Source organism: Lampris incognitus, chromosome 20 (genome assembly GCF_029633865.1).
Source record: "Lampris incognitus isolate fLamInc1 chromosome 20, fLamInc1.hap2, whole genome shotgun sequence".
In the NCBI taxonomy this organism is placed as follows: Eukaryota; Metazoa; Chordata; class Actinopteri; order Lampriformes; family Lampridae; genus Lampris; species Lampris incognitus.
Genome location: NC_079230.1, coordinates 26,741,224 through 26,753,371, shown reverse-complemented (window position 1 = coordinate 26,753,371; position 12,148 = coordinate 26,741,224). Strand labels below are relative to the sequence as shown.

Genomic DNA, 12,148 nt, shown 5'->3' with positions numbered 1-12,148 from the left:
GCTTTCACTCCCTCGTTATAAAGTCTCCCAGCCTTGAGGATCTGCCGACACTCAAAACTTGCCTTACCTTCAAGGATATTACATCTGTACATGCAAACAAAGGCCAAGAGAGTCGAGAAATTGCCCCGAGCGTTGCTTCAATGCGGAGATCAGTTCACAGGGCAAAATCTGATCATTTTGATCTTTGATTTTTTGCTTATTACTAGCATTATGCATCTGCGCTGCCCCGGACATCGCTCTGTGTTTCACCATCCTCAGTGATCTAATCGTCCACAAGCTGTAGCTAGTTAAACCTCTCTGAGTCAACTGTGATAAGGTGCTTTCAAGTGGTGTCGGGTTTATCGGATATCCGAGCTTCCCGCATGGAAGAGCACATGAACACCCTACAAAGTCGGATACTCGGGTCGGGTACATCGGAATTCTAGATGCAACACGAACTGGCCGAGTTCTGACGTCATTGTCTATTTCAACATGGCCGCGTTCAACCATGAACGTTTGGAGCGTCTTGTTGACCGAACCGAACCCATGGAAAGTGACAAAAGTGTCAGCAAGTTAGCTTCGTTAGTTTGCTAACAAATAATTCGGGTAGAATCAAGAAACGGAATAATTGGCCATATAAAAATATTTAATAATCACCGTATGCATTTCCTCTCCTCTTCTACATCATAAAGGTTTGGATGTATTTGCTGTACGCTGGCAGAAGCCAGAAAACAGACCAGGCGTTTTGTTCTTCCCGGGTTCCGACCAACAACGACTTGAATGCATGCAAGTCGCATGAACGACTTCCGCACTCGGAGAAAACTATCATCCGATCAATCCGACATGCACTTGAAAGCAGCATTAGATTTGGAAATCCTGCTAGAGGTGTGACAGTATGACTGCAGTGTTTTCCCCTAGAGTGTTACTCGGCAGCGATGTTCTGCGTGCCATATATCCACACGCATGCGATGCTGGCACTTATTCAAGCTTGTCGGCGTAGCTTACAATTTCCGTGTGTTCCCTAGGTTTGTGGAAGACTTGGGTGCATGTATTTGGCTGAAGGTTTGGGTGATCTCCCCCAAGAAAACTTATTTTTTCAATAACAAATATGCAATTTCGGGCATCCGGGTGGTGTAGTGGCCTATTTCGTTGCCCACCAACACAGGGCTCGCCGGTTCGAATCCACGTGTTACCTCCGGCTTGGTCGGGCGTCCCTACAGACACAATTGGCCGTGTCTGCAGGTGGGAAGCCGGGTATGGGTATGTGTCCTGGTCGCTGCACTAGCGCCTCCTCTGGTCGGTCCAGGGGGAACTGGGGGGACTAGTGTGATCCTCCCATGCGCTACGTCCCCCTGGTGAGACTACTCACTGTCAGGGGAAAAGAAGCGGCTGGCGACTCCACATGTATCGGAGGAGGTTATGTGGTAGTCTGCAGCCCTCCTCGGATCGGCAGAGGTGGGTGGAGCAATGACCGGGACAGCTCGGAAGAGTGGGGTGATTGGCCGGATACAGTTGGGGAGAAAAAGCGGAGGGGAATAAATAAATAAAATAATGCCATTTCACATAATTTTGGACCATTATTATTACCATATCTGTGTACAAAAAGTTGTAAAAGCTAGAGCATATAATAAATAAGCAACACCCACAAAAGCTTAAAGACACAATTTGCTATGTCCACTGGGGACCAGCTACAACCATTATATCTGGGGAAAAGTCATTTAGTTAGTTTTGTTGCTGTCCACATTGATTTTACATTCATTCAGCTTAGGTGGTGCCAGAACGGCTTGGGTGCTGCGCCTAAGCCTTATAATGGTAGGGAAAACCCTGAAAGATCTTAACACTGGACACCTAGGTAGTAATGAAATGCAGCTAAGTCGGGTAATTAACGTTTCTTCGTATAAATGTGGCTAAAATTGAATAGCAGCCAACCCCCCCCCCCATACTATTAGCCTTTCCTGCTCAGCTTCCAGACTAGTCTGATGCACCGGGGAGATGCTAGCTAGGGCTAACCCCCTTCAATTTTCCATCAGTTGAGGAAACAACAGACGTGATTTTTCTTGGTCTTGAGAAGCTGCAGCATTTATTAACTGACACACTGTTGCCTATACTGTACTAATACTGTACATTTACTGTCAGATTGACCGTTCACTGCTAACCTTTTTCTCTAACCTGCTTGCATTCGCCGTGGCTTTTCTACCGCTCACTCCCTCACACTTGCTACGCACACATATTACACACTGCCCTGTTCCTTCAAGTCCCCCTCCAGTCATCCTTTAAGACATATAAAATGCTCTGCTTGATATAATAAATTGTGTGATGTGTTTTTTTCTGCAAAATAAGCCCACTTGTCCTGTTAAAAACCTGAAAAATCAGATCTACTCCCTTCTCCCTCATGGAAAAAAAAACCCAGAACCTATGAACATGCCAATTATCCCCACCCTCAATTCAAATCTCCCCACCCCTCATCCCTCCGTCGCTTGCCTGCAGTGCATATACCCGCTCACCGTTGACCCTGCTCATCAGACACCAACTTCTGCTGGTTTTGTGTTTTGCCTACTACTGTACGTTACACAATAGCTAGTGGTAATGTAGGAGTAATTCAGCCATACATGTTCGAACTGAAAACTGATTCCGAAGAAGAAGAGCGAATTGGACAGGGTCGCTGTGGCTTGTTAGCACCACTGGGGAGGAGGTGGCTAGTTGGCGTGATTGTGGAGCCTTTATGCTCCCCGCTGAGCCACCGGTCGCCCTCTTGGGCCAGCATGGCGAGCGGCGCTTCACCATCACCGCCACACAGGGCAGAAGCGAATGTCTCAATGTACCAGACAACTGAGACAGATGAGAGAGATGGGAGATGCTGCGTGTGCCACCGACAATACCTCGCACCTGGTTGTGGTCATCGGGAGGAAGCGCATCTGGGGAAGGGGTGCGAGTTTCACCGGGGAGAAACTGGGAAAGCTCTCCGTGCTGGCCAGCTATGTGGCCAGCTCTGTCTACTCTCCGTGTCTATATGTATGTGGTGTAATATCCGTGACTGACTATATTTGCCTCCGTCCCTCAGTGCAAACCCCCTCTTGGCAACAGACGTTCCACATTCGCGTACAGGTGGACCTATCAGACACGTTATCAATCAGCTTTTGGGTGGCATGATGGCCTAGTGGTTGCCTCACAGCAAAAGGTCCTGGGATCGAACCCCAGGCCGTCCGAGGTCCTTTCTGTGTGGCGTCTGCACGTTCTCCCCGTGCCTGCATGGGTTTCCTCCCACCATCAAAAGGACACGCATGCTAGGGTTAATACTCCTGTCTGTGCCCCTGACCAAGGGAGTGGACAGAAGAACTGGAGTTGGTCCCCGGGCGCTGCAGCTGCCCACTGCTCCTGTACAACAGGATGGCTTAAATGCAGAGAACACATTCACTGTAACTACAGTGTCAAATAAAGTGGCTTTCACTTTTAATAACGTGTTTCTAATGATGGATAAAACGTGGTCCCGCTCGCCAGCTGCGACAAGTTTCTACTTTGTAGAGATAAACACCTCAAACGCGCCACTAGGGAGAAATGCTCTGAACACCATAGAAAGTCTCTGGGCAAATAAAAGAAAAATAAACTTACCGACGCAAGGCAAGGGCAATGGAGGGCTACGTAACCATCGTCGTACCAACCTACGACGATTTTACGTTCGGCTTAGTCCAGCGTCCGTGATTGTTCACCGACAGCTATACCTCCTCAGCTACCTGTGTGTGTGTGTGTGTGTGTGTGTGCGTGTGTGTGTGTGTTAGCAAACATTCGCCCTGAACTCACAGCAAACGAAAAACTGTTTGAAAATGTTCGTGATTGTTGCCTTTCTTTGCTGATTTGAACGCACCTCAGATCGGCTTGCCTTCAGGACTTCCGGGTTTATGGCGGGAAAACCTAAGAGGCGTCCAGTAAAGGCTTCTGTTTAAGAGGAAGGATTAAAGAGAGAGAGAGAGAGAGAGAGAAAAACGAGGACAAACCTGTATAACCACTTTTCCTTGTCGGAGAGCGCTGAAAGAAAATAAGTAATTACTTTCACTGCCAGAAGGGGGAGACAAAACTTCCGCACGGTAGGTTTAAAGGAAAAACCAACATAGCGTGTCTTAGTAAGGTGTTGGGCCACCATGAGCCTCCAGAACAGCTTCAGTGCTCCTTTCCGTAGATTCTACAAGTCTCTGAACTCTACTGGAGGGATGGAGCACCATTCTTCCAGAAGATATTCCCTCATTTGGCGTTTGGATGGCGGTGGTGGAGAGCCCTTTTCTAACATGTCGGTCCAAAATCTCCCATAGGTGCTCAATGGGGTTGAGATCTGGCGACTGTTAAGGCCACAGCATATGATTTACATCATTTACATACTCATCAAACCATTCAGTGAGCCCTCGTGCTCTGCGGATGGGGGCATTGTCATCCTGGAAGAGACCACTCCCATCAGGATAGAAATGTCTCATCATAGGATGAAGGTGGCCACTCAGAATAACTTTGTATTGATCTGCAGTGACCCTTCCCTCTAAGCGGATAAGTGGACCCAAACCATGCCAGGAAAATGCCCCCCCATAGCATAACAGAGCCCCCGGACCCCCTCACTGTAGGGGTCCAAGCATTCAGGTTTTTCCATTTCATTTGTCATCCTTCTGTAGTTGTTCTTTCAAAGATATTTGCACCCAATAAAATGTTGATAAATAATCATTAGCAATGTGGATATGATGACCAGGCAGGTAGAGATGTTCATTGTTCATGTCACTCAGCTAAAACAGGTGAATAAGTTCAGAAATATGTCTCACTTTACTGTAATGCAGCCTTTAAGACCGGGGAATGACAACATTTAAGTTTTATCACCATATTACCACAACCACAATCCCAATCCCACAACATATCAAGTCTCATAACACCATATCAATATTATATCCATATATTGCCCAGCTCTAGTTGTGCTATTTTCCATGTTCCAGTATAAAATTAGAAATTTTCAAAAGCGATGTCTTCCATGTACTTTTGAAATCATGCTCGAGTGTGTACTAACCCTTTTAAGTGGTATCCTCTGTGTTTCTGTCATTTGCTTTTCGGCCAAGATGCAACGCTTGCCCTGGATGCTGGTGTGGACACTGATGGATGAAATGCCATTTCCAGAATTATCTCAGCTGCAAAACGAGTCCGCATGTCACAGAGGGCAAGCCAAATAGAAATGCCTCAGTATCCACTGTGACGCCGTCCTCCCATGATGATAAAGCATATCAGTCATGTTGGGAGTGCTGATGATAACGTTTATCCACAGCGGTCGTTTAATGGTCTGATGAGAATAATGGTAACCATAAGCCACAACTGCCTCGGTTAACCAGTGTAAGACTCGCTGGGGATTCCTAGCTGGGAAAACAGAAACGACACAAGGGTCATCGATGTCAACCAAAATGACACTTGCCGGAGTGGCTGAAATGTTGGTTTTAAGATTGACAGTGGTGCAGTGGTTAGTGCGGTTGCCTCACAGCAAGAAGGTTCTGGGTTCGAGCCCCAGGGTAGTCCAACCTTGGGGGTCGTCCCGGGTCATCCTCTGTGTGGAGTTAGCACGTTCTCCCTGTGTCTGCGTGGGTTTCCTCCGGGGGCTCCGGTTTCCTCCCACAGTCCAAAGACATGTAGGTCAGGTGAATCGGCCATACTAAGTTGTCCCTAGGTGTGAATGTGTATGTGTGTGTGTGTGAGTGTGTGTGTGTGTGGGCCCTGTGATGGACTGGTGGCCTGTCCAGGGTATCTCCTCGCCTGCTGATCAATGACTGCCGGGATAGGCTCCAGCATCCCCACGACCCAACGTGGGATAAGTGGTTTGGATACTGGATGGATGGAAGATTGGGAAAAATGATCATTTGGGTCCAGGTTGGGGTTTTTGTGTATAGCGGACAGTATTAGTTGTGTTGTATTGCAGCCAGCACCCGTCAGTCAAAGAGCATGTTCTCTGCATCCTCCAGAGTCCGGATGAAGGAATCTGTTGACAGGATGATCCTTGTCTTCCCACAAGTTGAGTTTGAATCGCGTTTCAAATTTCATGGGATTCATGCTTTACAAAATGTAAAGCCAAGGTCAGTTCTGACTGCTTCAGTTGGTCCAGTGTCCCATTCAGACAACTGACACTCATGATTATAGTGTTCTCCAGTTTGGTTTTGGATCGTGGAGAAGGTGTCACAGATTTCACCGCTTTTATTTGTACATTTATGTTATAATGTACAGATGAGCTTTCATTGCATCTGCAACTGTATCCCCCCCCTCTCTTTTTCTCCCCAATTCTATCTGGCCAATTACCCCACTCTTCCAAGCCATCCCGGTCTCTGTTCCACCCCCTCTGCTGATCCGGGGGGGGGCCTGCAGACTACCACATGTCTCCCCCGATACATGTGGAGTCGCCAGCCGCTTCTTTTCATATGACAGTGAGGAGTTTCGCCAGGGGGATGTAGTGCGTGGGAGGATCATGCTATTCCCCCCGGTTACCCCTCCCCCCCCCAAGAGGCGCCACGACCCGACCAGAGGAGGCGCTAGTACGGCGACCAGGACACACACCCACATCCGGCTTCCCACCCGCAGACACAGCCAATTGTGTCTGTAGGGACGTCCGACCAAGGCGGAGGTAAGACGGGGATTCGAACCGGCGATCCCCGTGTTGGTAGGCAACGGAATAGACGGCTGCGCTATCCGGACGCCCTCTGCAACTGTATTTTGTTGTTTTTCATCTCTTGACAGACTTTCCAGCTGTGGAGGTGGGGGGAATCTTAAAAGAACTGAACTGAAACGCTGGATTAAATTAGAACAAGAGTTTGTCCAACCATTTTGTTGTGCGTGTCCAAGTCTCATCATCGTTAGGTCTGTTGGGGAGTATCTTGCTTGAAGTGCCTTGGAAGGGATGACAAATCATGACAGGAGGAACAGAAAACAACAGATGCAACTTGTGCAAGAACAGGGGAAATATTCGTGTGGAGTGTTTTATTTTGCATGTAAACAGCTGAGTGAAACTATAAGCGTTTTACAATACGCAGCAGTAAATACTTTGTCCATAAACGTCCAAGGAAATCAGTGATTTGAATGTGGACGATGGCTCAGGCAGGTCTTAAGGCGTCAGAAATAGTCCAGTATTCATTTTTATAAGGATTTAACAGAAAGCGTATTTCATTTAAATTGACACGCAAGCGGTTATTAAACATCCGTTAACACAAAATCTTTCCTGAAGTCATGTGAGGGCTTTTACGACCGGAATTACGCTAATTTTCCCACACCTCTTCCCGAGTTCGCCTTCCGGCGTCGTTATTTACCCCACGCTATGGGCACGCTATCGCCCTGCAGGGCCAAATCTAGACATTACACACACACTTTAGGACTTAAAAATGGCACCAAAAACAATGTTTTTCTGAATTTAACTGGGGAGGTGTTGGAAGAATGCCTTTTTGGGCCCATCATCTCTTTTTCTTTTTGGCGGCCGGGGGGGGGGGCTTTTCTTCCTCCCCTCAGAGAAGAGGTTTTGCACCACCAGGGACGTCAGCCTGTCAGATCAGAGGTGTCCAGTGACATGTGCCCTGCAGACATGATGGCCCCATCAGGTTTGGACTGTGTGTGTGTGTGTGTGTGTGTAACATACTGGATCAGAGTGTTTTTGGCCATTAGAACAACAAAATGATGTGATAAACACAATTGCAGTCAAAGCTCATTTGATTCTGATTGATGCCCTGGGCTTGGGTTCGGTCATGCATCTGGTTTTCTTTGGTCCAGTTTGGATGAACAAAAAACACCTATCACTGCACTCGTATTTATTTATTTTTTGGGGGGGGGGTGTTTTCCCTTTATTCTCCCCAACTGTATCCAACCAATTGCCCCACTCTTCCAGGCCGTCCCGGTCGCTGCTCCACCCCCCCTCTGCCGATCCGGGGAGGGCTCCACATGTCTCCTCCGATACATGTGGAGTCACCAGCCGCTTCTTCTCACCTGACAGTGAGGAGTTTCACCAGGGGGACGTAGCGCGTGGGAGGAACACGCTATTCCCCCCCAGTCCCCCCCCCCCAAACAGGCTCCCTGACCAACCAGAGGAGGCGCTAGTGCCGCGACCAGGATGCATACCCACATCCGGCTTCCCACCCGCAGACACGGCCAATTGTGTCTTTAGGGATGCCAAACCAAGCCGGAGGTAACACGGGGATTCGAACCGGCGATCCCTGTGTTGGTAGGCAACGGAATAGACCGCTACGCTACCCGGACGCCCCACTGTACTCGTATTTAGTATCAATGCTGAAAAGAATGAATTTTATCCAACGGCATCAGAGCTCAGAAAGGTATTGTTGTCCCATAAAAACAGCTTTCTTGCCATATCGAAAATGATTTTTGTTGTAACTGTTTTAGGACTGAAGGTGTCTGATACGAGTATCTGATACAAGTATCTGAGACGAGTATCTGATACAAGTTAGACCAAACTCATCTCATTCTGTTGGAAAATCAGTTCTGTGTCGTGCTAGTCTCTGAAAATTATATTCCCCCAATCACACAACGAAACACAATATGAAAAACTAGCCTGGCCAGTCTTAGCCAGACGAATAAACTGTGACCCTTCTAGTCCACTCTCTCCTGCTCCTTCTCCTCCTCCTCCTCCTCCTCCTCCTCCCAGTCTCCATCCTTCCTCTCTTCCCTCCTTCCATGCCTCTCGTGTCTCAGGGGGCCTCTTGCTTTCCATAACAAAAGCCCATCGAACCCGAGTGTGCAGCTCACTATTGCATGGCAAAGTGGAGAGCTGTGTGTGTGTTTGTGTGTGTGTGTGTGTGTGTGTGTGTGTGTGTGTTTATGGTAGTTTTTGTGTGTGCGTATCCCTCTTAGCACCCCAGCGTGTCAGGTGTCACTGACATCTGTGCAAGTGGTGTGTGTGTGTGTGTGTGTGTAAGAGTGAGAGACAGTCAAGTGTGTGAGGCTTAGCTGGTACCGTGTGTGATGCATCTTCATTGTGTTTGCAGCCTAATCATTGACCCTCACTGTTCAGCCCATCATAAGCTCTGTTGCCCCCCCAAATTCCGAATTAATTTCAGCCTTTAGTGTGTGTGTGTGTGTGTGTGTGTGAGAGAGAGAGAGAGAGTGGGGGGTGGCTGGGGGTTTGGCTTGGTTGACAGAAGTAATTGGAGCACGGACCTTTGCAACATTTTGACACGAGATGGGGATTCTTTTATGGTGAGCTCAGCTTTTTCAGTGTTTTTTCTCCCCCTCTCTCTCTGCTGTCTCTCTCTCTCTCTCTCTCTCTCTCTCTCTCTCTGTCTCTCTCTCTCTCTCTCTCTCTGTCTCTTCCGTCTCTCTCTGTCTCTGCTGTCTCTCTCTGTCTCTGCTGTCTCTCTCTCTGCCTGTGCTGTCTCTGCTGTCTCTCAGTCTCTCTACTTTCTCTCTGTCTGTGCTGTCTGTCTCTCTCTTGCTTACTCTCTCTGTCTCTGCTGTCTGTCTATCTCTCTGTCTGTCTGTCTCTGCTGTCTCTCTCTGTCTCTGCTGTCTCTCTTTGTCTCTGCTGTCTATCTCGCTGTCTCTCTCTCGCTCTCTCTCTGTTTCTGCTGTCTGTCTATCTCTGTCTCTGCTGTCTCTTCCGCTGTCTCTCTGTCTCTGCTGTCTGTCTATCTCAGTGTGTCTCTGTCTCTGCTGTCTCTCTCTGTGTCTCTTCTGTCTATCTTTGTCTGTCTCTGCTGTCTCTCTCGCTGCCTCTCTCTGTCTCTGCTGTCTGTCTGTCTCTGTCTGTCTCTGTCTCTGCTGTCTTTCTCTCTGTCTCTGCTGTCTATCTTTGTCTGTCTCTGCTGTCTCTCTCGCTGTCTCTCTCGCTCTCTCTCTGTCTCTGCTGTCAGTCTATCTCTGTCTCTGCTGTCTATCTTTGTCTCTGCTCTCTCTCTCTCTCTCTTGCTCTCTCTCTGTTTCTGCTGTCTGTCTCTGTCTCTGCTGTCTCTGTCTGTCTGTCTCTCTCTGTCTCTCTCTGCTGTCTGTTTCTGCTCTCGCTCTCTCTGTCTCGCTCTCTCTGTCTCTCTCTGTTTGTCTGTCTCTCTCTCTTGTGCTTGCTCTTCCCCTCTCTTTGCTCCTCTTTGTCCCTCTGAGCCCTTCATTAATAGTTCAGCCCCCCTCAACTGGACCCAGATGGGGAGAACTTCAGTTTTTTGGCCACAGAGCAGACCACGCAGGCTCTGGGGTGCTCCAGAGGTCACTGTGTGTATGTGTGTGTGTGTGTGTGTGTGTGTGTGTGTGTGTGTGTGTGTGTGTGTGTGTGTGTGTGTGTGTGTGTGTGTGTGTGTGTGTGTGTGTGTGTGTGCGCGCGCGTGCGCGCACACACTCTTACTCAATAATTCACACATAGGCCTGTGTATTTCCTCCAGTCCAGAACATTTCCTTTTAAAACCTGCCTGATGGTCCTCAGTGATCTCCTCCATCGGCCCATCTTAAAACTCCAACACGCCCCTTGTCTCCTCATGTTATTGTCCTCTAACAAACTTTTTCCTCTTTTCTCCTTCTTTCCCCTGTCCTCCCACTCTCTCTACCCCCCCCCCAACCTCCCCATTCTTCCTGTTTCCTTCTCAGAGAAGCGATGAGGAATTACCTGAAGGAGCGAGGCGATCAGACTGTCCTGATCCTGCACGCGAAAGTTGCACAGAAATCCTACGGCAATGAAAAAAGGTGAGAGAATTGTGGACAGCTATTTTCGTCCTTCTGTTAGCCTTACTTAAATCACCCGACTTTAAACCACCGTGCCCCCATTAAAGCTTATAGCATCACAGAAACAAACACAACTTGACCGACATCCGCTTAAACATTCTCAGTTTGTCAAAGATACGAGGGCTTTTCTTTAGTCTGATGTGCTCTGGCTCTTCAAACATCCAGGGCTCATTATTATCATCGCCATCATTTCCAAGCACACAATACTTAACATTCAGGGGAGTTTCATATGTCATTGTAGGTTCCTGGTTAGTTCCACAGGGCTGAGCGTGTGTATAGCTTTCTATGTGTCTGTTGTACTTTGGGATGGGGAGGTGTTAGCATCACTGTCTCTGGTGTGAAATCTTATCTGTGCCGTCCCAGGTTGGATGCTGCCAAAAAGCTCCTTTTCCGGTGTCTTCTCAGTCCTGCGTTCCTCTCTGCTCTCCCACTACGTCCAGGGAATAGACTGATCTCAAATCCTCTATCTGATGCATGATTTTCAAGTCAAGTCAAGTCAATTTTATTTGTATAGCCCAATATCACAAATTACAAATTTGCCTCAAGGGGCTTTACAGCAACACAACATCCTGGCCTTAGACCCTTGCATCGGATAAGGAACAACTCCTAAAAAAAAAACCTTTAACAGGGAGAAAAAATAGGAAGAAACCTCAGGGAGAACAACAGAGAAGGGATCTCTCTCCCAAGATGGACAACATTGTCCCTTTTGTGTGTCTGAAACGCCACTGAAATTGTGTCTGCCAGTGATATCACTGGTGGACAATCTGTGGATGTGAAAACCTCTGGTTTGTCGAAAGGCTGCATTGTATGAGATAATGTGAATAACAACGCTATGTTATACAGTTGTATGTAGTGTTGTTATTCGCATTTTCTTATACACCTGTATGTCGGGTTGTTATTTCCTTTTTCCTATGAAATTGCAGCCTATTGACAAACCACGAAGTAACTCTCATTTACAGATTGTGATCCAGTGGTGTCACTGGTGGTCACAATTTCGGTGGTATTTCAGAGACACACCGAAGACTGCTCAGTATTACGGCTGCTAACGGAGTGTTATTTCTACAGTGTGTGTGTGTATATTAGGAAAAAAATCTCCTTCTGATCCTTTTTCGGGTGGTGTGTTTTCCCCAAGCTCAGGTCCTCTACCAGAGGCCTGGGAGTTTGAGGGTTCTGCACAGTATTTTAGCTGTTCCTAGGACCGCACTCTTCTGGACAGAGACCTCAGATGTTGTTCCTGGAATCTGCTGGAGTCACTCTCCCAGTTTGGGGGTCACATCCCCCTAGTGCTCCTATTACCCCTGGGACTACTTTGGATTTCACCTTCACAATCCGATCTAGTTCTTCCTTCAGCCCTTGGTATTTCTGTAGCTTCTCATGCTCTTTCTTCCTGATGTTGCCGTCACTCGGGATTGCTACATCGATCGCTGCTGCTGTCTTCTGTTCCTTGTCGACCATCACAATGTCT

At 47.9% G+C, this 12,148-nt stretch overlaps 1 long non-coding RNA gene across 1 annotated transcript in view; it reads left to right on the top strand.

The window, feature by feature from the left end:
• LOC130130284 (uncharacterized) overlaps positions 1-10,646 on the top strand; it is a 60,569-nt gene extending 49,923 nt beyond the window's left edge. Inside the window, exon 3 of the long non-coding RNA XR_008812146.1 lies at positions 10,549-10,646. This is a non-coding gene — a long non-coding RNA (uncharacterized LOC130130284). The remainder of the gene's footprint in view (positions 1-10,548) is intronic.
• The last annotated feature ends 1,502 nt before the right edge of the window (positions 10,647-12,148 follow it).